Consider the following 26,056-nt stretch of genomic DNA (forward strand, 5'->3'; position numbering starts at 1 on the left):
ATTAAGATAGTAAACTTCTTAGTCCCCCTTCTTGGTATATTTTTCAGATAAATCATATTCTTTTTTTTATAGCAGCATGAAATCACAGGTCTCATGTTGATATCATTTCCAAAACTTACCAATCGAAAGTTATGAATTTTTAAATTCAAATTTAGGTATTTTAAATTCAAACTAAATTTATTTACCTTTTTTTTTTTGCTGCAGACAATTTTGTGAACTTTGAAGATCCTACTACAGCACATGATCAGAGTAGTTATTTACACATTTAATTTAAGTTTTGTATCACACTTCGTAAAATTTAAAAAAAAGTTAGTCATGCTTCACGCTTTTTTTAGCGCTAATCCGGCAGAAAGCGTAAAATTAGGGTTTCACTCTGAGTGTATATATATATATATATATATATATATATATATATATATATATATATATATATATATATATATATATATATAAACTCATCATCTCTCACAAGAAAAGCTCCTGCGTAGATATCCCGCCTTTTATGCGGCTTCTACGAAGTAGACGATAGGGTGCTGTGGCCTTGCAGATAACTTGAACGTTCCGAATCGAGAGTAGGACGTTCAGCGTTGATTTCTAACTACTATCACGCTCCGAATTGAGAGTATGACGTACAGTACTCCGCATTGGATTTCCTGAGCTTTTTTGTTTTTTTTTAGTGACTTGAATTTGGTAACTGTATTGACTGACTAGCAGTGGAAACCTTAAGCCCACCATAGCTGCCCGGTGTCAACCAAGCTGCTAGTCGGTGTTTGTTTTCTTCTGGGTGGGACCAGTAGTTATTGCTTGACTCCATATGAGCTTGAATGTTTTGGACTTAAAAATTTGGCTAATGCTCCAAAATTAGATGAGAATTTAAATTCGCCCGCGTTAAAAATTCCCGAGTATGGAAACGACGGAAATTGAATACGCAAAAGGCCCCTCCGAGGGCCACCAAATTAACAAAGCGATTCCTATCGGCGTTTCTAATACCGTAGGGAAAATTAGGCTAAAAATCGGAAACGATATAGATTCCGAAAATTTGATTTTAATCGCCCCCGATGTAAAAGACTTAAAAAATGGTGTAAACAATATCACCAATTACCTAACTTCCCAGTCTAATGACGAGATTCAAAAAACTATAATAGGTATTCTAAATGGATACATTAATAAGCTTTTCACCTATAATGAAAGGATAATCTCAAAATTTGATAAGATCGGAAAAGAAAATAAGGATCTCAATGATAGATTGCAAGAAATAGGCACAAAAAAGCCAAAAGAAATCAAAAATAAGGCAGTTAAATTAACTAGAAAAAAAGGAGTTTAGAATTTATATTTGGAAAATTAAATATTCTTTCAATTCTAATTGAATAAAACTTAAATATTTTTTATTAACTATAATTGTGACATTATGTCGCTTAATTTGATTTTTTATAACAAAATTGTGACCTAAAAACTAGGCCAACAAGAGCTCATTTTCTCTGACTCAGAATTGGTCATTTTAAATAATCAACTTGGAATAAAATCTCCTAATTCAGCAACAGGTATGTTGGACTTAATCACCATGATGTATTGTTGATTTGCATGATTTTTTTATTATTTTTCAAGGGTTTATTGTAGCACAATTTCTTTAGGTATTTTCCACTATATGGTAATAAATCACGCGCCATGATTATTTTGTTTTGCACAACCCCTTAACGATAATTCTATAATTAAATCTAAAATTTTTAAAAAACTAATTGGTACACTGACCATAAAACCAAAATCAGTAGATACCTACAGGACAATTATTAGAGACCTTAAAAACCTAAAGAAAAAAGATTCTTATAAAGAAATTGAATATCATACATTTCTTCTCCCAGAAGACAAAATGATAAAAGTAGTAATTAGAGGACTACGCATAGAAACTGATACAAATGATATTCATGAAGCCCTCATGAAAGAACACAATATTACCCCGGAAAACGTTACCCAACTCACGAAAAGAATAGAGGGGAATAAAGTTAATATTCCACTATTTCTAATAACACTGAAAAATAAAGAACAAAATAAAAATTTTATTCCAAATAGAATTTCTCGACAGAATGAAGATAAAAATTGAAAATTATAAAGGAAGAGGCAAAGGGCACACCCAATGCCATCGTTGTCAGAAATTCCAGCATACCCAAACAGGGTGTAATTATGACCCCAGATGTGTCAAGTGCGACGAAGGCCACCTTACCCAAAATTGCAATAGAAAGCAAGAAGACCCACTTAAATGTGCAAACTGTGGCCAAACGCACACAGCATCATACAAAAAATGCCCAGTATACGTGGCAATAGTAGAAAAATCGAACACTAAAAACAGGAAACAACCAATAATTAAGAGAACAGTGTCATCAAATATATCAGAATCAAAGATAAAAGAAGCAAAAGATATAGTCGGAAAACTAACTGCCCTCACCGCAATGGCACAGGATATAGTTTACGCACCATCAGACCTCGACAACAATTATCAGGAAGCCGTAAGAAGGAAAAATGAACAAAAGCAATAAAAACACTTTTACACCCATTAAAATCGCATACTGGAATGCGAATGGACTATACTCAAAATTTGAAGAACTAAAAACATTCATATTTAGTGTTCCCAAATTGTTCTTTTTAGGACTTTTTATATGCAGGAGCAAACATTACTATAGAAGAGAGTGAAATGCTGATCATGTCTTATATACTTCGCCATGGTATGTGAGATAAAGGACTTGGAAATTTATTGAAGCTGATTAAATACCATTTCCTGTTTTGCCATCTAAATATGTCTTTCGAAAAATCTATGATCAATAAAATTAAACATTATTGTGTTTCATGTTCCTTATCTGCCAACTTTTGACCCCTTCCATTATGATTTTTCCCAGTGGTAATAAAATGGAATTAAAATTTCTATTGCATGCAAAAGAATGCGTTGTATTAGAAAAAACATTAGCTGAAAACCTTTGCTTAATTTTTTTTAAGGATAGTAGTGATTAAATCATTTAAAAAATAAGTTTATAAAAGTATAAATAGTATATATTTACTACCACTTTAAAAATAAAATTGTAAGCCAAATGTGTTAAAGTTGGCAGATATGACTGATCTATTGCATTTTTCAAATTCTGCTTCATGTATTTGCAATGACTGTGGCGAAACAAATGAAAAAAGTATTTAAATGAAATGGATTTTTTTCGTTATGTACACCTCAATTAAAGCTTTTGTAATTTCATTGAAAGGAAAACTTCTGCAGTGATGTTACAACGTTCGAAAGGTATAAATCTTTTCTTGAAAAAAATTGTTATTTGTAAAAATGATATTACTTTGCAGTTTCACACAGATGGGGTTAAAGTGTTTAAATCTGCTGAAAAGTATTTATGGCCAATGCAAGTTGTTGTAAACGAATTGCCATTTAAATTGCGAAAACCGCATGTCTATGCTGTATGGTTTGGAAAAGAATCTCCAAGGATAGATACGCTTCTTAAACCTTTTATCTCTGAACAAAAAGAGTTGCACAGAGATGGTGTAACATTTGATTTCCCAAATACTGTAAATGGAATTTTTCAATTTGCGCTATCTTTAGAGTTCGTATGGTTCAGAGTACTTAACACATAATGTCCATCTCTTTCACCACTTTCCCAAGTGTATGGAAGATTGGGAATCTCCTTGGGCATCATCAACCTTTGTTTTTAAACAATTTAATGAAATTTGATTTGTGGTTCATAATCTGTGCCACAGCAAGTTTGCAAATAATATAACCAGTTTAAATATTTGCAAAGTACCCGTTCAAATGACTTTTCAAATTCACCTTCAGAAATTCATAATGTATTCAAATTATGTATGGGAAATTTTTATTTAGTAATCAATGGTTCCCAGCTTCAAAGTTTAACTATTTTTGGCACCCCAAATAATCTTGATTTAAGCATTTCTGTGCAATAAAAGCTTGTTTGAAACAAAATATAAATGCATCATTATTTGAAAGATTTTTGTGGAAAGGTATTTTATACCATTCAAACTTTTATCAGCTATTAAAAAAATGGAATAACTCATGCGTACTTATTTCAACAAACTCATTTTTGGAAATAGCATAACCTAGGCAAAGTAAATACAATAATTGGTAGTGACATGTTTGCTATCATGGGTAATATTATAGTAGTCAAAAATCGACTACTGTGTAAAAATGACAATATATCATCATCATCAAACTAGTGTTAAAAGGTAACTCGGTATGTTTTCTCTAGGATCTTCTGAATCTGATTCAAACGAAGATATGTCTTTAAATGATAGACGAGTTTCGTGTGAACTGAAAGATGATAATGGACCACCTCATCCTAGGTTCCCATTCAAGGGAAATCCGGGATTAAAAAATATCTTCGCATCAACTCCCGTAGAATACTTCAGCCTTTTCTTTGAGGTTGACTTACATCGAAACTGAAACGGACGGTTATGTGAAAGCAAATAATGTGACTCCAAGATCTCGAGTAAGAGACTGGAAAGAAACGAATGCCAGCGAAATTAAGAGTGATGTTTGCTCTAATACTTCCGATGGCGGTGATTAGAAAACCTGTACAAGGATGGTATTGGTCGAATCGATTACTTTTGGCCACAATTAATAATCTGTTATTGGCCACAATTAATGTCTGAAAGGAGATTTTCCCTTTAGATGAAGTTTCTTCATTTTACAAACTTTTCTAATTACAATCCTGACCCGCAACCAGGTTTATGGTAACTATATGAAGTGTACAAGCATATAAACGATAAATTTAGAACTGTATATGTGCCAGAGAGAAACATTTCAGTGGACGAGTCGTTGCTTCTTTATAAGGGAATACTTGTTTTTTTTTTGGAAGGGTAAGTTTTGTAGACAAGAGAGATTGGAAGTAAAGTTTTATCAATTATGTGAAGTTAATAGTGGCTTTATATGCAATAGTATTATATACACTGGAAAGACGGCTCCTTTTTTTCTGATTACGTAACGTTCAAATCAACCACAAAGATTGTTTTGAGCCTAATTAAGGATCTACTCGATCAAAGATATTGTGTCACTCTGGGCAATTATTAAACATCAGTTGAATATGCGGAATACTTCATGACTAGGAGCACCGATATATAAGGAACTTTAAGAATAAATAGACTTGGATTTCTTGAGAAAGTGAACATTCTCGCGAACAACGAGAGGAATCAGCGGATAAAGCAAATCTTCGAACTCCTGGGGTCGGACATCAGAGTCGAAAGACAGCAAAGACAATTCTTAAACTTGCTTTTTTCCTTCCCCTTCCTTTTAAATAAAGATTGGAAACAACTAAGATCTTTATCATGATGAAGAGCTCCAAATTTGAGACGACGACGAAAGTGAAATCTCAAGAAAGGGGAAATTATAAGTTTCTAACTCGGAAAAATTTGTGTATTCAAATACGCGGATAAAAAAAAAAACCTGTATTGATGCTAAGCACAATTCACTCAATAGGCTTCGTAGATCAGGAAAAAAACAATGGCGAAGTTGAACAGGAATCTTTAAAAAAAAATATTGAATACAATTCGATGATGGGAGATGTTGATGTGGCTGATCAGTGTATGTTTTATTACCCCACCGTTCGAAACCAACAAAAGAAATACTACAAAAAGATTTTTCGCCAAATTTTGAACCAATGTGTTTAGAATTTATAAGTGCTATATAAAAAACTGGCGGTGTTCTTACTCGTTTGAATTTTCGTGTTGAACTCATTGAGGACCTGCTAAAAACATACGGAAACGTGAAGACCGTTTCAGAGGTAGAGATTTGCCAACATATATAGATGCTACGGAAAAGAAAAATAATCCAACTTGTGTGTGATGTGCAGCAAAAATTTCGATTCAAAAGGAAAACGTTTACGAAAGGAATCCAGTTTTCAATGCAAGCACTGCAATATGTCATGGCGTGTTGCACCTTGCTTTGAACTGTTCCATACAGTTGCTGAATTGAGAATCATTCGGTTTTAAACAACATACGCTATTTAGTATTTTTATTGTTAAATTAATATTCATTCATTTTTTTACTAAACTAATATTCATTTATACTCTATTCATTCATTTAATTAAAAATGATTTGAATTTGATGCACGCGAAAATTGAATATAAAAGGAAACTAGCTTTTGAAATAAAGTTTTGCACTTTAAAATATTTGTCATGTTCTTATATAAAATTTTCAAACAATAGTTGTTTTATAAATTTTTATGTTTTCAAAAACAATTACAATTTACTTCTTATTAATGTATTGATATTCATACTATAATAGGATTACTGCCATACGATGTCATCCAAATTAACGCAAGGAAAGAAGAAAAAAAAAACAAATAATTACAGTAAAGTAAAAGAAATCTTGTTTAAAAGATTCAAAATGACGCCAGAGAGATTCAGACAGTTTTTCGCAAAACATCTGAAAAAATCAGAGACGAGTTGGCTTGATTTCGCGTACGAATTTAGTAATTATTTCAACGAACGGATAAGAGGATTAGAAATAAGAACAACCGAACAACTTAGTGATTTATTAGCGAACAATTTTATGATCACGAAAATGTTAGAACGAATATGAAAACAAAACAGAGATATTTCCATAAAGAGGACTTCAAGCGAACCCAATTCCGAAAGAGGGGAATAGAAAATTCAAACAGAATCGAAATATATCCCTCCATATACTATACAACAGAAAAAGAGAAAAATTCAACAAGAAGAATTACAAAAGGTTGTTTTATTTCTGGCGAATCAAGCCCAAAACCATGTTTACTAAACTAAAAATCTCGAACTTACTGTGAATACCATAAAGTGTTCCTTTGTCAAATCTTAAATTAAGTACCTTGGTCATATCAATGGATCAAGAAAACTTTGATCCCGAGAAGGTTAAAGCCACCCGAAATCTTGAAATACCGAAGACGAAAACACAACCGAGAAGCTTGCTAGGTTTGTTTAATTTTATATACCTTGTTATGCAGAAATCAACTACCCACTAACAGAGCTCACAAAGAAAACAGCACCTGAAGAGCTGGAACATTGGAATGAAATTCATTTAGTGAGCTCAAGGAAAAATTAAGTTACACACCCGAGCTATATACACGACAAAAGACTTGCTATTCTTAACTTGATTTTAGAATTTTAATGGCATTGATCAAGTAATTAAATTTTAAAGCATTTGTTACGAGTTTGACTTTAAATAATTCCATCAAATATGTTAGGGTAATACATAGCGTTTTTTTACGTGGTTAAGTGTTTTATGTTTATATTTTTATTATTGTGCAGATATGTATTTATTACGTTAAATATTTTTATTATTGTGCAGATATGTATTCATTACGCTAAATTCTAATGTTTAATGTCAGTTTTGTGTTTGACTTTTATTTAAAACTTAAAGCCATAACTTGGGGGAAAGATGTAATATCATTTTGTCTATTTAGTTATGAAATAATCGATACTAAAAACCCAAAATTACGGACAACACATTTTAATAACCATTTGGTAGGTGTTTCTAACAAGGAAAAAAACACCTATCATTTCAGATGGATTAAATAGTGAAAACTTGGATAAAAAAAATATGTAACTACAGCATTGTCAATATTTCCTCTTTGGGAAAACTTTTTGAAAATGTGCTTTGCAGTGAGTGTAAATCACTGTCATTGTCAGCTTTGGATACATATGGATATTCCACAGAACTGCAACTATTGTGCTCTGCTTGTGTCCATGTAGATGGCACTTCCTTTTCAAGTGAACGTGTTGAATTAGGCCGTAGGTTTGATGTCAACAATAAACTTGTTTCAGTGGTTATGGAGATGAGTAAGGGAGCATGCTGCTTTGGTAACTTTTTCTATGGCTTTAGGTATGTCCACTATAGACAGCAGAACTTTTCGAAAGTGCCTTGAATCACTTATTGAAAGCAAAATGTGAAATACTACAACTTGCTTGACAAACTGTTCGAAGTGTTTACTTGAAAGCTAACGTAAACTTGAAAGATGTATGTCCGAAAGACACCGGAATATGGGTTCGCTGCAAAGCTAAACATTTTCTGTGAAGCATGCAAAAAAGAATACTTCAGTCCACGCTTGGAGAACGAAAAGAAATTTGCTGCAAACAAAAGAGCTGTGACAGCTTTTCTAAGTTTTGGTAAAGGTCACACGGCCATTGAAAATTTTTCCGGAAACATGGGCCTCATAGCAATGGATCGAAAGACATTAGATTCATATGTATCGTGCTTGGCCGAAGAAAATAAAACTTTCAAAAATGATGTTCTGGAGAAATGCAGGTCAAAAGTGAGAGAAAAATAAGCAAAATTGAACGAAGAGGAAGAAAACATTGATTAAGTAATCAACATTGTGGTGTCCTTCGACGGCACCTGGCAAAAACGTGGTCATAGCTCATTATACGACATTGGCTGCGTCATCGATATTCTTCCTGGACTCGTATTAGACTTTGAAGTTGTGTCGAAGTACTGTCACTTGTGTGAAGTTACTAAAATGGAACTCAATGCTTCTTCTCCCGAGTTTGATATCTGGTTTCAAGCTCATAAAACTTCCGGTTTATGTGATAAGAACTATGATGGCTCATCAAATGCCATGGAAATGCACGCAGCTGGCATTTTATAAAAAATTAAACTTTCTTAAGAAAAAATCTGATAATTTAAAATTTTACAGCAAAAATTTCAGTGAAATACAATGTCTAAAAAAATTTCAAAATCTGAAAAGAAAATACAAAAATTTTGTGGACGAACATAATAATATTAAGGAAAGGATAGGTAGATGAACATTTTTCGATAAACTCGGTGACAGCTTTGGAAGTCAAGATGACATACAGCCTCCAGCAATAGCCTCTGCCATTGGTGGTTACCGATTAAAGCAAACATAAAAAAAAAAAAAATCCCCTACTTGGGTTACAGAGATAGTAGCTGGGATTGAAAGAAGGCATAGAGAGAAGATGGGAATTTTTAACAAATACTTAGACTTGGTTTCAAAAATAGTTGGAAAAAATGATGTAATACTTTATTTTGAAATCTTACTACAGACTTCTCTCTTAGTCACCATTTCTGTATTTAAATATTTTATTACTTGCCACCCTATGTTATTCTACGGGTAAAAAAAATTAACAGTTTGAATTTAATTCATCCAGTTGACTATTTGAAGTTTGCATGGAAGTTTATGATAAAATTTAAAATTCCAGAGGTAAAAAAAAAAAAAAAAAACCTCTTCTGCTTTCAATCCAAGTAAAAATAAATGAAAACACTATGAATTTGAATAACTAGTTTTCCAGTTGGATTATTCATACTAACGAATATTATAAAAAGTAGTGAAAAATTCAAAGAATATCCAGAGTTTATAAATGGTCTCATAACAGAAATAATTGAGGATCGCAAATTAGAGATAGAAACAATCGAGAAAAATAAGGAATCAGAATTAAGATTTAGAAAAAATAAAATTAGAGAGAATAAGAGTTAGAATTGTCACGTATTCGTATTACAATACAATGTATCGTATTACAATAAACTGTGGATTACGTCGTTTGCAGCCGATAATTGCTGTATGACGTAGACCTCACACCTGAATGGAGATTTCCTCGGAGTATATGCGTGAAGTACGAAATCGGCGAAACGCGCAAAGGATGCATTCTGATATATCTTGGCCGCCTCTCCACAGCTCGCTCTCTCTCTATCTCCGTCGGTTCGTGAGTAACTAGCTAGTAGTTAGGCATGTTTTTGCCGGTTACTCATTTGTAGCTTTTTCTACGCTGCTTGAATTCTAAAGTTGTTATATTTTATTTACGTTAAAATGTTTAGTTAAATTTACCAAGTTCCAAGTTTACCAGGTTCTTAAGTGTTAATAAAGATGGTTGTTTATTTTAACTTAGAGTGTAGTTAAGTAACACGACATAAACCTATGGTTCTTTCTCATGAACATTTTCACGTTGAAAGTTATACTAAAATTGGTGTCAGATTTCTTTTTAGAGTTCAAGTGGGATTCTACCAAATATACCAACCTCCACAAAACCAACGTATGATTCAAGTGGTATTTTAATGGAGTGATGTAGAAAATTAAAAAAAGTGGGTCATTTTTTTTCTCTGTGGAAAAAAATTAAATTATGCTAACAATGGTAAAAAAAACTATCGTTCTCAGAAGTATGTGCAAAACATTGGTCTGAGAAGGCTCCTCTTTCATTATGTGATCTTATAGCGAATCAAAAAGCTATTGTTTCGTGTGTTTTTTTTTTCAGAACATTCACTGCCATTTTCGTTAGCTTCTAAATTAATTAATTTAAGTCAAGCATTAGCTAAGGAAAAATAGGCTTTGTCAAAGTTGAAAATGGAAAGAACATCTGCAACTTATATTTCAACACATGGTGTGGCGAAGACAATGAGAGATGAATTGGGTGCACAGCTAAAAACTAGTTTTTTTTTCGATGAACGTAGATGAGGCAAAAAGAATAAATGTCTTGGTTTGATCATTATCTTAATAAGGTAATAACAGCCCATTTAGGATCAAAAAAAGAAAATATGGCTTCTTCAAAAAAAATTTTTTTAAAGATAAATGAACTTTTAGAAGTTAAAAATATAAATTTTTCTAAGATTGTCAGTTGTCTTTTTGACAATTGTGCAACAATGAGAGGCTTGTGGCGTAACTACCACTACGAATATTAAACATCAATTCACTGGTTTATAACACATGAACATTTTTTCGATAATCTTGATGACGTACAGCCTCCAGCAATAGCCTCTGCCATTGGTGGTAAGGTGATTATACTTTAGGCCATTATACAAGAGCTCAGAAATACACGAAGAAAAATGAACGGAAGAGTAACTTTATATAACTGATAAATTTATATAAGGTCTACCATGAACAAATGGTTAAAGGGAATAAATTGAACCTTTTTAAGAAAATATCTGATAATTCAAACTTTCAGTGAAATACAATGTCTAAAAAAATTTCAAAATCTGAAAAGAAGATATAAATATATTGTGGACAAACATTATAATATTGAGGAAAGAATAGGTAGATGAACATCTTTTGATAAACTCGATGACATCTTTGGAAGTCAAGATGACATACAGCCTCCAGCAATAGCCTCTGCCATTGGTGGTTACCGATTAAAGCAAACATAAAAAGAGAAAATCCCCTACTTGGGTTACAGAGATAGTAGCTGGGATTGAAAGAAGGCATAGAGAGAAGATGGGAATTTTTAACAAATACTTACACTTTGTTTCAAAAATAGTTGGAAAAAATGATGTAATACTTTATGTTGAAATCTTACTATAGACTTCTCTCTTAGCCACCATTTCTGTATTTAAATATTTTATTACTTGCCACCCCATGTTTAATTCGGTGCTTTTCAGAAATACTTTTTCACTAAACTTTTTAAAAAAATATAATGCAAATAACTAACTAACCGAAAAATAAATTTTCTTTTTCCTATACGAGTCATTCAATTGCAAAACTTGTTTAAGGCATTCTAAGTTATATTGAATTTTTCTGCTAAATTTAATAGGTAAAAAAAATTTTTTTGAATTTAATTTAACCAGCTGACTATTTGAAGTTTATAGAAGTTAATGATAAAATTTAAAACTTTAGAGGTAAAAGAGAAAAAAAATTCTTCTGCTTTCATTTCAAGTAAAAATAAATGAAAACGTAGAATTTGAATAATCCAAATGCAAAACTAGTTATTATAACTAACGAATATTATAAAAAGTAGTAAAAAATTCAAAGATCCAGAGTTTATAAAGGATCTCATTACAGAAATAATTGAGGATCGCAAATTAGAGATCGAAACAATCGAGAAAAATAAGCAATCAGAATTAGAGAAAATAAAAGCACAGTTAGAATTGTCACGTATTCATATGGAAACACAAAATAAAACTGAGGATATCGATTTTAAAAATACAAATGGTAGTGAGTGTAACGAATCTTTGGATTCAATAATTAAAAGCATTAAAACATTAACACTTAAAATTCCGAGTATTCCAATGCATGATGGGAGATCTCTTAAGTTTCAATTCAACTGAAACACTTACGCCGATAATGCGAAACCCGGCAGGACGCGCAGGGTTCCTGCCGGGTATGAACGCCAGATGATTTTGTTAATAGAATTTCTTCTCATAACTTTGTAAGCTCTTTTCTATTAGTAGTCTAATTTTATACGCCCACCAGCCTATAAGAGGTGTTACAAATTCCAAAGGGTCATTATTTTTTCTTTGAAGAAGGAGTTGTCAAGTTAGGGGTGTGACCGGACCCCACGCGCCTTTTCGCGTTAGTCAAAAAGATGCATTTTAACATTGCTACTCTTTGTGTTCAGACGTTTTTGTTAGCTGTAACATGGCGACTCCGTACGAAAAGGAAATGGAGAGGCTGCGAAAGAGTGAGGAAAAAAAAATTTCTGATGAGGAAGCAGAATGCAATTTTGATATCGAAATTATGAGTGATCATGACTAACAATCAGAATTAGATGAAGATTCCGCTCAAGAAGATGCTTGAAACAACGACAATTTTATTAAAAAAGATAATGTACATTGCGGAAAAAAGAAAAATTCAAGACCCAAAGATTACCGGAAGAGATGCCTGGATGCAACAACGAAAAAGACGAAAGTGAACCTACTTCAAAGAAGAAAGCTTTGAAATTTAAGCGACGTTTCTACATTTGCCCACGTAATAAGAACAAAAAATCATCAACTGCATATGAAAAAGTTTTGTGCAAAGAACACACACTTAATATATGTTAAAACTGCATGAAATAGAGTAAGTTACGTATAGTTCAGACTTAAATGTCTAACTTATGTCAGACTTATTAGTTCGCCTGACTTAAGTCGCTTTAAACCAGTGCAGCGTTTGTTTTGATTTCATTACCAGCGCAAATGTCTCAGTTGATTTGGTTTTATTTAAATCGCCGTCTAAGACGCCAACGAAGAAATAATTTGTTCGTTGGCGTCGAACGTTATTTTACCGAATAAATTCCTTTAATTTAACGGATGAAAGATTTGTGAAATCTTTTAGATTGAATAAACAAGCTACAGTTAGTTAGTTAGTTAGTTAGTTTTTGGTTATTGGCGCAAGAGCCAGTTGTGGCTATATCGCACCTACAACTTGGTTTTAATTAAATATCTATATTGATGTATCAAAACCAATGGCTTTGAGGTATGAGAAGATGTTGTCGTGGGGACTGTTACCAATTAATAAAATCAATGATGGATTAAAGCAACCGAATTGGCGTTGTCTCTGAATTTTAAATTTGCTACATTTGGTTAAAATGTGTTTCACAGTGAGCGGTTCCTTACAATGGGAACACTCTGGAGCAGGCTCATTTAGTAGAAGATGTCTGTGAGTAATACGAGTATGACCGATACGTAAACGATTTAAAATAACTTCTAGCTTTCGAGGTAGATTAAGATGTGTATAAGGTTGTAGGTTAGAATAGATACTATGTAGTTTATTATTCGTCTCATTATTCCAGTTTTTTTGCCATTCTGAATACAAGGTACATTTGATAATATTTTTAACATCTGATAACGTTGATTTGTGATTAGTTAGGTTATTTGTTGATTTTGCTGCCCTATCTGCTACTTCATTTCCTAGAATGCCAGTATGTCCAGGTATCCATGAAAAAATTATTTTGTACCCAGAAAGTTTTAAAGTGTTGTAGAGATTAAAAATACAATTTATAATAGAATGAGGTTTATGATTACAGTTTAACAATGCTTCAATACAGCTTTTCGAATCACTATATATATACCATTTCTTTAATGGTTGAGATGAAATAAACTGTAAAGCCAAGAATATTGCGTGTGCCTCACTTGTAAATACTGAACAGGACGGGGGAAGTTTTTCTGAAACAGTGGATCCATTGGCCACAACAGCTGATGCTGTGTGACCATTAGTTTTTGAGCCATCCGTAAAGACCGGATTAAAATCTGCGTATTGCTCTCGGTGGTAATTAAAAATTTGTTGATAAATAATGGATGATGTGTGTTCTTTAGTATTTCCTTTAAAAATGTCGATGAAAGGAAAATTTATACCAATCCAGGGAGGATGCGGCTACAAGAGCTTTGATATGCCTACTGTTTGAACAACTAGATAGAAAAACTAATAGCTATTCTGTAGACATTCAGGTAAATAATAAATTATGTCTTTTTTTTAAATATAAACTTATGTGGGACATAATTTTATTTTGATCTGTACCTATTTTTATTTATTTTAATGTGTATTTGACTCTTGCTAATGTGTGGCGCCCTTTAACTATATCGTAAATATTTAAATGTTATTTTATCCTGAATATAACAGAATAATGTAAGTAGCAGTGAGAAAAAAAATAAAACAAGTTGTTTATTCCTTAACAAAAGTCCTGTACTATTAGCTGATGTTGCGACTCTAATATTGCTTCTTAATCAATTTTTATTATGGGAATCTAATGTAGGTATTGATGTTATAAATTAGTTCCTTTAAAGTCTACTTAAATGGGTGCATATTAAATTAGTGTGTTTATATAATATTACATTAAATTTTTTTATTATAAATTTAAAATTGCTTATTATTCTAAGAGTATTAGAAGCATAAACTAAATACTTTTTTTGTGACATTTTTCTTTATTGATGTAACAATCAGTAACTGTAATTATATGCTATTTGTTTCCACTTTCTTATGTATATAGTAATTAATATTTCCAATAAGAATGATCAAAAAGGTCTGTACAATAAGAAAATCGATTTTAGATTTTGCTAATTTAAAGATTTTGATTCAAATAGAAATCTTTTTTACCAACTAACCTTTTAATCTATGGGTACACTCCAATATTCATACTTGCACAAACTGTTCAAAATTAAAATATGATTACGCCAGTTGTTCCTTTGCTCAAATTGGTGTCACAAGTTATACCGTGCAACAGGTTTCTAGTCTGTTTGATCAGTTTGTCTGACATCATTACCCATATTTTTGTACATGCATCGAGTTTACATTTTACAAAATCCTATTCTATTAAGATAAAGTTGCTCTCGTGAGGAAATTCATTATGAAAGCAAGTTTATTATTTATTTGAAATAAATTATTTACTAAAAAAAAAAGCTTAAAACAAGCTGGATAGTATTTTTTATTTAAGAACTTTTACTTTAAATCAACTAAATTTAAAAACTGAGTATGATAAGCTAAAGCTCATCGTACAAACAGCAGGCACATAAATCTTATTATTTTATTCTTTTTCTATGCTAGGTTCTTGCCACTCTGCGTCTTTTAGGGTCTGGAGGATTCCAAAATTTAATTTCAGAGAGTGCACTTACTTTTATGTCTCACTCCAGTGTTTCAAGGATATTTGAGGATTTTATTACAGCCATGATGACACTTGTAGAGAGTTTCATGAAATTTCCACAAGGTGCCGCCAGAGCAACTTCTGCAGCAAAGAGAAAATTCTTTGAAAAATGTGACATTCCGAACATTATCGGTGATATTGATGGGACGCACGTTTACATAACCAAGCCCAATCAACCGGACTGGAATGTTTTTTTTAAATCGAAATAATAAATTTTCGATGAATATCCAAATCGTAAGTACCTGACTTGATAATAATGATATATTGCAAAAGATATATTTCACATTAATACTTCTAAGTTAAGAAGAGAGTGAATTCAAGAATGATATTTGATTTATTTTTCATTTGAGTATGGTAAAGAATAAAAATGGAAGATAGTGTTCTTTTTGATCCTCCTCTAAGGGCATTGCTTTTGGAAAACGAATTTCAAATAATTTGAATAAAAAAACTAAAAATTTTCAATAGTGAACATTTACATTTTAATCAATAAGTATGTGAAATCAGAGATATGTCATTTGAAAAAAATACTAAATTTTGTACAGTTTTAACATTTATTTTTGTTTTAGACTGTGTAACACATGATTGACTTAAACCGTGTCCATAATAATTCATATTTTTGCATTTCTCCTTATAATTCTTTTTGGATGATTGATGGAGCTAGTCTATTGTGAAAATGTGATTGTTTGGTAGGATGCCTAATCATTTCAAAGACTAACTAAATATTTGAGCGAGCAGCTTTAATTTATTTTAAATTTCATTTTAATGTATCGTTTGGGCTAACTCTAACAATATTTAAATACCTGAGAGATTATTTTCGATAACCTGTAATAAATATTGTTTTTTCTACAAAATTATCAAACACTATAATGTATTTAATAAACATTATCTTTGAATTCATATTTTAGGTTTGCAGTGATGTGAAGAGACTTCTAAATGTTGTTGCCAATTGGCCTGGTGGCACTCACGATTCATTCATATGGAGATATTCCGGCGTTAGAGAGATCCTGCAAAAGGAAAATGGGGAGATTTTCTTTTGGGGGATAGTGGCTATCCACTAGAGCCTTGGTGCATTACACCATATTCAAACCCCAGGAGTCACCACCAAGAGAGGTATAATGATGTGCAGCGGAGAACCAGATCCGTAGTGGAACATACTATCGGGTGCTTAAAAAGAATGTTTAGACTCATTGATCTTAGTGGTGGCATCTTACAGTACACACCGCTAAAAGTCTAAGATAGTAATGGCAGCAAGCGTGTTGCATAACATTTGTTTCGATTACAGTGTTTCTCTACCAGACCAGTATGATCTGGAAATTTCTGATCCCTGGATCGATCCACCTAATTCCAGGATAATTTTGAGGAAGAAAGGGGAAGCAGTTCGAGAAAGAATCGCTATAAATTTGTGTAATTCTTTTGTTTTCATGCCTTAGATTTGATTAAAAATATTTGTAAAAACGTTTTTGTAGTGTCTTGTATTATTAGTGTGCACTTTTAATTTTTAAATGTAGTTTTATTCATGTTTAGGGATTTACCTTTTTTTTAAATACACATAAGTTTCTTAACTTGTGTAACCTGGATGACTGGCAATTCCGTGAAAGCGTCAACTTCTATGCGAATTTTTTTTTTTTTTTTTAAATTGCATATTTTAATTTAAAAATATGTTCAAAAATAGTTTAAGTTGACATGTTTCTGTTTTATTTTTGATATTTATTTTTGTTTTTTGAATCTGCCAGAAAGACAAGTGAATTGCTCACATTTGTGCTGAATTGCTTTATTGAAAAACACTTGGCAAAAAAAGAAATTTATCTTTCATTCATAATATTTTGATAAAATTATGCATATAATTCAATATTTAAGCAAGTAAAAAATAGTCTAAGTTTAATTTATAAAAGTTCCAATTTTTTGTGTCATTCCGTCACGTTATAGACTTTTTTTTAAAAATAAATTAACTGTATTTTAAAGTGAAAATGTGCATATTTTGGAATATAAAGCAGATGTGGAATAAGAATCAGTAAGATAATAAAATTGTATGCACGTGATTATAAACTTCCAATAATAATTGTGACGGAATGACAAAATTGAGTCCTTGAAAGGCTTATTCAAAATTAGAGAATTTCCCTTTCAATTATCTTAATGGCTAAACAGTTGTTGAAAGACAGATAAAATGTAGAAAAAGAAACGAGATCTTTTTTTTTTTGGCAAAAAAATTTTTTCATAGAAAATCTGATAATGTCAAAAGATACTGTTAACATATTATGAGAAAAAATACTTATTGATAAAAGAGCCCAATTCTAATTCTGGGTTATTTAATTTAATTCGATAAACATTTTCATTCTGTGAATTTAAATTAATGTACACAATATTAAGAACTTCATAAAAACAACAGTTTCTATTAGTTAGTTTCTTATTGTTTAGCTACAATTAATTAATCCCAGCAATTTATTTAAAACAAATTTGAAAACTAAGAAAAAATAATAAAAGTATCAATAATTTAAATCGTTGTTTTTTAACTTTTTACATCAATATTTATAAAAAATTAGCTGATTTAAATTAAAAATCATTTGATTTAAATCAACAAACCTTGGTATTAAAAGAATATTTAAAAATTACTATTCCTTATAAATTGAAGGAAAAAAATTTAAAATCAGAATATTTTTGTCAGAAGAATAAAGGACAAGGTTTTGAAAACTTAAATTAGAGGTAGCATGAAAATATAGTATTACCATCCTCTCTACATCATTACCATAGTTGCTTGATGTGCCAGCCACATCAACTGTTCCGAATTTTTTGCATTCGTTCCCAATTTTTAAATAAAATACGAAAAACCGATATTTTTTCCAAAAAATACCGAATTTTCTGAAAAATTGCAGTATTTTTGCTTTTAATCCATTCCTATGTTTTGATCACCGCACTCGCGTTTCCTGTGCGTGTGATCATTTGAAGAAAATGCACGTGCAAAAACTAAGCTGCAGTGGCTTGTGAGGGCATCGTTTCAGCTTCTCTTTTAATGACGATCAACTCCTCGGGTAGCGTGTTTCTTTTTGCTTTTATCATTCAGAAAATTTCGAAAAGTCGAAGAATTCAAAAAAGTATTTGGATAGATATTCGACCGATTTTGATTTAATTCAAAAATCGCGCCGAGGTGAATCCTATGAGTTTTGTACTGTATGCAATTCAGACATAAACATCTGTCACGACGGGGAAGACAGACACATTGAAAAAAGTAAGGCAGTTATAAAACATTCAAATTAAATTTCGCTCCTTCTTCAAGTGATGATTTGCAAACAATTTGTTAAGTCATTTTCAGTAGTTCTTTATTGGAGTATAATATTCCCATAGCTGCTGTGGATCATTTCACTAAATTGCTTCCAGTTATGCTCCCAAATAATACGGAAGTAAAAAAATATTCCTGTGGAAGAACTAAAACCTAGCACATAATTAAGGAAATGACAGCAGAAACTACAAGGAGCATTGTAAGTTCCTTGAAATCTGGTCCCTTTTCCATTGCTACCGATGGGAGTAATGATGCTAATATTCACCTTTATCCAATAGTTGCGACTTTTATCGATAAAAGTGCTGAAAAAATATGCAGCAAACTTTTATCCTTGCCATGATTGAATGGTAGCCGCACTGGTGAAAATATTACAAAATTAGTGAAAGCTGAACTTTAACATTTTTCTATACCATGTCAAAATTGCATTGCCTTATCTTGTGATAATGCTAGCGCAATAACTGGTAAGCACAAAGGTGTTTGTGCTTTTTTAAAACAAAATCAACCAAATTTGTTAGTTTGGGGCTGTATGTGTCACCTATCAAATCTGGCTGCAGAAAAGGGATCTGCCACCCTTCCAATTTCTTTTGATGAACTACTTATTGATATTTTTTATTATTTAAAAAAAAGTTCGAAACGGAAACCGAGATTAGTTGAGTCTCAAGATTTATACAATGCAGAAACTAAGAACATCCGTTTCAATTTGAAGTTCTATATTTTGCTTAGACAAGATAGGGAGCCATCAATAAGCTCAAGAATTTGCCATTGTCATTTTAAGGATGGTATTAAAAAAAAAATGGCCCAACAATATTTCAAAGGAATGAAGACAAGATAATGTTGATCAGCTCTCCAAAAAAGAAAAAAAAGAAGGTATTAGAATTAATCTGTTTTATTGCACACAGAGTGTCAAGGCCTGTAAGTGAGCGGCCTGCGATTACAATAATTCTGTAGAAAAGCAATCTCTAAGGATGATGGATACTCAAAAAAAAACTGATTTATGATAATTTAATTTGTAAAAGGCATATAAATTACATAACTTACTAAATTAATTCTTAATTTAACTATATTAATTAAACTGTGAACAAAGTCTTGTGTTATTTGTTGATAAAATTTACCTTAAGTTTACTAAAACTTATTATGAGGATGGTTTTAACCTAATAAAAGTTTAATGTATTACTGGAAAGATAAATGTTTATTTTTATAAAAATAAAAACACTTTTTTTAAGCATTTTTTTTTTTTGAGAGAGAGAGAGATTGTTTTTTTTTTTTTTTCAATTCATGACAAAACTTTTGATTTACTTTTCAGTCGGTGGCGGAAAAGTTATAAAAATGTGATGATGGTTTTTTTATAACTCATAAAGTCTGGATTTGATTTAGTATTAAAATTCTACTTATTACTATGTATTGAATAAATGTATTTTTAAATTTTAGAAAGACTCTTGACTTGCCTACAACCTCGGATGTGACAGTCCCTTCTGCTTCACAGTTCTTTCATACAAATTCAATTGCCACTATCATTGAAGAGTTAAAATTTCTTCAAAAAGAGAACAAAAATCTCAAAATGGAAATTGAAAAAATCTAATTCATCAATTTTAGAAATCGAAAATGACCTCCTGATAAAAGAAAATGATTCCTTAAAAGTAAAGTTGAAAGATAAAATATTTTCTTTTTCAGATAATAAAGAGAAAGATGAATTGGTCGACTATTTTACTGGCTTTCCCAACAAGGAAATTTTTAATATCGCTTATAAAATTAATATTAGAGGCCCAAATAAATATTTGGAGGATTGGAACGTTCAGGTACTAACGAAAGAAGATCAACTATTACTGACCTTAATGAAATGAAAAATGAATTTGGGTCATATTGATTTATCTGTTCGATTCAATGTTTGCAAGAGCACAGTAACAAATATTGTTATGACATGGATTCATGTTTTGCATGAGAGATTATATGAACCCCTAATGAGCGTTGTTTCCTCAACTATTATTCCACAGTTCTTATACACATCGCCACACTATGAAATGTTGAATTGGTGTACCCCCTAAAGGGGCTACATCAATAAAAAGGGCAGTTTATGTAAAATTTGTCAACCAGGTGACCTAGTTCATGCGGATAAAGGGTGCGTCTAGTGCTTCGACAAAGAAATTTGAATACGGTTTTATCATGAGGGATATATTTTTACAAACATTCATTGCATAAATCAAAAATATGATAACAGATTTTTATTTTAATTTCTTAAATGATTTAATTATAGTTTTACTTAATTTTTCATTTTAACATTATTACATAAATTTGGATAAGCATAATCTATTTAATCGCATTTTGAATTATGAAGATGATGCTGTAGGTGGGGGGGGGGAGGGAGAGGAAATTTGTGATTATACAAACGTGCTTGAAAATTTAAAAAAAAATGCAAGTAAATAAATAAAATGTTTACTATCTCTTTTTTTTTAAGAAATTTATTTAGTGAAAAAATTGCGTATGATGAATTGCTTAAATTGGGCAAACTGAAGAGTGGTGGCTGTGAGGGTTTTACAGTGCCGTGGATATACTTCAAAAGTTTTGAATTTCTAAAGGATTCCGAAGAGTGTTTTACCAGGAAGACTAATTTAGATGATAGAATGGTATCTAGTCTATTCATATTGTGAATAGTAGACCAATCTTAAATAGCATTCTTTAAGAATTTATATTTGCACTGTATTTTACCGGTCATCCCGACCACGGAATCCCCCACCCTTTCTAATCAAACCGAGGCAAGATTGATCTTTACTCCTCTCTCTCCTAAAGAGATAAGCACCATCCGTGCGAGCAAAACTCGCCGGAAAATTTATTAAAGTCAACGTAAATAATTCTGACGAGTATCGCTTAGTTTCGGACTTTCTAATCACCAGAGGCAGCGGTGCTACGGGGGATCTTAAATCCCTCCCGCCTACACAGACACAACACAAACAGGGCGGTACCGAATGTATGATGGACACTTTCTCCCTAATTGATGCAAATAATTCTAATCTTGAAAACCCATTCGATCGCAAACTTAGCGATCTTAAAGATCAAAGAGAGAAATTTAGGATTCTCTACGCTCTTAAAAAGAGAATACTTTGAGCTAGAAACTCAGAGGTATAAAGCTTCGCTGAATCTCTCTTTAAATAAACAAAAACCGACGCGTACGGGTTCCAAACAACCAATGCCTCTCCAACCAGTGGATTGTTCTACCAGCGGAACTACTCAGCTCCGTTTAGAGTTTAATACCATAAGACAGAAACGTTCAACTTATTTCAGTGCATATTTACATAGAAATTAAACTTGAATTTTTTGCAATTGCGTAGGAATGATCATTGAAGTGACTAAAATAGAGGTGTGTATCAAGAATCTAGAAGGAATTATCTGATTATTTGTTAAATTTTATATGTATTATTATTTTATATGCATTATTGAATATATTTTTTAATGCTAAACAATTAGAAACTAGATGATGCGCAGAAAATCATTGTTTGATATCACAATAATGTACTAGATTTAACATTGTTGCTTTATTTTGAATCTAAAATGACCCGGAAAAAGTTAATTTTGACACCACTTTTTACTTTTTTTTGAATTATTCGTGCTGTTTATATTAGAATTGTAAAAAAAAGCTATTCTAATCATTAAATGAATATACAAGAGTAAATTATGCTGGTTTATTAAGAACTACCATCAGAAAATGACATTTAAACATTGTATTTAATGTTATTGTTGGATTTTGTTTGGTTTAATAAAAAAAACACTAAAAAAAAAGTAAATAAACTCTTTTCTCTAGTCTGAAAGGTGACTTTTCATTTATGACTTGTGAAAATGGTGTGTAATTTAACAATGGTTAACGTTATAAGTATTTGCTGGAATTTAAAAAGGTCCCATTTTCTTTGCGTTTTTTTTTTTTTTTTTTTTTTTTTTGTTTTCAAAGGGGGGGAGGTAAAATTTAACCTCCAAAACCGTATAGCGTGCGTCCCTGTCGCTTGAGAGCGTACACTACGTCCATGGCAGTGACTGTCTTCCTCTTAGCGTGCTCGGTGTAAGTTGACAGCGTCCCGGATAACGTTCTCAAGGAAAAGTTTGAGAACTCCTCTGGTTTCTTCGTAGATGAGTCCGGAGATACGCTTGACTCCACCTCGTCGAGCTAGACGTCTGATGGCAGGCTTGGTGATACCTTGGACGTTTTCACGCAAAACTTAACGATGACGCTTGGCACCCCCTTTTCCTCCTTTACCATGACCAGACATGATGTTCAACCTTCGTCACCAAGAGTTTGTAACGAAAATGAGCACTCATTTTTTTTGAGCGAAACATATATTTAGCCCCGCCCACCTGCTTTCCTATTGGTCGATCTCAATCGACATTCACTGCGAGTTTATATAGCACCAAAAAAGTAACACATACACGACACGACTTTCGGTTTTGGTTTCTCAGAGACCGGACCGTTTTTCATGAAGCTCCACGAGAATCGCTGATTCGACCCTCGAGCTACTGATTGGAAATGAGAAAGAAGGACAGTTACGCCCTCATCATGAAGAGGAGCGGCAACGCCAAGAAGAAGGCACTCGCCCAACTTCGAGGAAGCGCCGCTTCTGCATCTGGGATGAGGAGGAGAAAAGATATAGATGAAGGAAAGAAGAAAGATGACGATCGCATCCCTGCTGCCCATCCCCCCACCACCGTAGAGGGAGAAAAAGCAAGCGGAGAAGCCTCGACTCAACACATACACCCGGTTTCGGTTTCTCCAACTCACCCCGGGGGTGCCCTTTTCAGAGCGCCTCCGCATCCCTTCGTAAGGGGGATTGCGGCAACTGGGGCGTTGGCCGGAACAGGCGCAGCTACCGGCAGCGGTGCTGCGGGGGACCTTAAATCCCCCATGCCATCACAGCCACAACACAGACAGGGGGGTGCTGCGTATATGGATACATCCTCCCCTAATGATTTAACTAGTGACCCATTCGATCTAGAATTAACATCAATTAAAGAACAGAGAGAAATGTATCGTATTCTCTACTCCTTAAAAGCTGAGTACTCCCAATTGGAGACCCAGCGATACAAAGCTTCGCTGGATCTCTCTTTCAAGGATCCAGCTTTCATTAAGCTCGAAAACGATGTTAAAGGTCTCCGAGACAATCTTAATGTTTTCGCAAATGTGAACCATATTAAACTCTTTATGATTCCAGTAGACTTCGCGTCTATGGACGCAATTCTAAAAGAGAAAGAGTCAGCCGTACTCGAGCGGGCAAAAGCCTTTCTCAAGGCTAATAAACCTATAAAATCCGACGAGTACGGTTTCCAAACCAAAACTAAAAAGAAAAGAAAGAATACTTTTTCAACAAATGGCATATTCAGCAAAGATAACTTCTCTGCTCCGGTTATCGTGACCGAAAACCACGAAACCAAAACCACACAGGAAAATTCCTCCGCTCCCCGGCCACGTAATCCTCCCCCACTCCTTATAAAACCGAGGCAAGATTGGCCACTACTCCTCTCTCTCTTAAAGAGAGAAGCGCCGTCCGTGCGAGCAAAACTCGCCGGACAATTCATAAAAGTTAATGTTGTCAACTCTGAAGAGTACCGTCTAGTCTCAGACTTCTTACTCACCAGAGGTGTGGAGTTTAAAGGCTTTGCCTTACAAGAGGAGCGACGACTTAAAGTCGTCATTAGGGGGCTCCCTTCTCTCACACAAATTAACGAGATCAAAGCCCAAATTGAGGTACTGGGCTTTGAGGTGCATAGCCTCACTCAACTTACTAGGCAAGGCTCTAAAAAGACCCCCATACCCCTATTTTACCTCCAGGTAAAGCCTACCGAAAATTCCGAGAATATTTTCGAATTAACAGAACTTCTCGGAACAGAAGTAAAAGTCGAATATTACAGAGGACGTAAAGGCCCCAAGCAGTGCTATCGCTGCCAGGGATTTAATCACTCCTCTGAAATGTGCCAGCTCCCTATCAAATGTTTACGTTGTGCCCAGCCGCACCAGGTTAGGGACTGTGCACATCCCTTTAACGTACCACTCTTGTGTGCTAACTGTGGCGGGGAGCACGCCAGTAATTGGCGGCAATGCCCCAAATTTCCCAGAAAAGGGAATAACAACTATTCAAAAAACAATACTACCCAAAACAAGGGTAATAACAACAATAAAAATAAAAATCCCCGTGTTTCTCAACAAAATCATAAACCGAGGAATTTTCCTGTGACACAAAGTGTTACTCCCAACATTAGCTATTCAGCTATGTTGAAGGGCATTAAGCCATCCCCCCAACCCCCCATAATCAAAAATTCCACACCGAGCTCCAATATTAATGAGTTCTCTGAAATGTTCAGAGCGCTCACGGAACTCGGTAAAGAGGTCGGTAATGATGAGCAATTACTGCAAGCCATGCAGCTCAGCTTCCCCTCTTTTACTCCTAATCACACGTATGCCGACAGGGCATACCTAACTTATATAAACTTTTTAAAAATCAAAACGGCCACCGCCGTCCCCACTCCTAAACCGTAATGTCCGATTCACTTACGATTTGTACGTGGAATGCGGCAGGCATTCCCGCGAAATTCCCAGAATTTCGCGATTATGTAATCGATAATAACTTCGATATAATACTTATTCAAGAAACCCACTTCTCTAGTAGAGGTGGGTCCCCCCCCAAAACTCCCTAATTATTCTATTTATTTTAACAACAGAGATGCTAGGATCGCCTCAGGCGGTACTTGCATCTACATTAAAAATAACTTAATTCACCAAAATATTCCCACCCCCCCTCTTCAAAATTTAGAGGCAACTATTGTTCATGTCTTTATTCCAAATTCACCGCCAATAACAATAATGTCTGCTTATCTCCCCCCCAAGAAAAGCAGAATCCCTTTCCCAGCTGGCGACTTTTCCAAATTATTTTCTCTCTCGGCAAATATCATTCTAGCTGGAGATCTAAATGCCAAACACACCTTTTGGAACAATTCCAACAATAATGTGTATGGTAAAAATCTGTTGAAATGGGCCCAAAGCACCGGCAACAGAATTATAGCCCCCTTTGACCACACGCATAATTTCGAAGGTTTTACCAACCCCTCAACCTTGGACATTGCGTTATTCAAAAATATCCCTTATAATTATCAGATAATCACTGATAATGCACTAAATTCTGACCACTACCCTGTTATTTTAACATTAGATACAGTAACGCTCAATTTGAACACTCCGGGTCAGCTCAACACTGACTGGACGAAATTCACGAGCTTACTTAAAGATAAACATCTTCCCCCAGCAGATCTCCACTCACTAGATGATGCTGAGAATTCATTAAATATTTTAAATAATATCATTAATGCAAATAAATTAGAATCCTCCACTCCTAAATTCAGGAGCAGTCCTAAAAAACTGCCCCCTGATATTAAGGACAAAATTAAATATAAAAATTATCTACGTAAACTTTTTCAAAAAACTAAAGATCCCGACATTTTAAGGAAATTACGTAG

General features: G+C 33.2%; 1 pseudogene across 1 annotated transcript; it reads right to left on the reverse strand.

The window, feature by feature from the left end:
- Window positions 1-4,832: 4,832 nt before the first annotated feature.
- Window positions 4,833-26,056, reverse strand: LOC147803129 (histone H4-like; annotated as a pseudogene). The gene has a single exon (XR_015429784.1). The product of XR_015429784.1 is annotated as a histone H4-like (transcript).

The sequence above is a fragment of the Parasteatoda tepidariorum genome, chromosome 10 (genome assembly GCF_982258835.1).
Source record: "Parasteatoda tepidariorum strain Cologne lab strain chromosome 10, Ptep-v5.0, whole genome shotgun sequence".
In the NCBI taxonomy this organism is placed as follows: domain Eukaryota; kingdom Metazoa; phylum Arthropoda; class Arachnida; order Araneae; family Theridiidae; genus Parasteatoda; species Parasteatoda tepidariorum.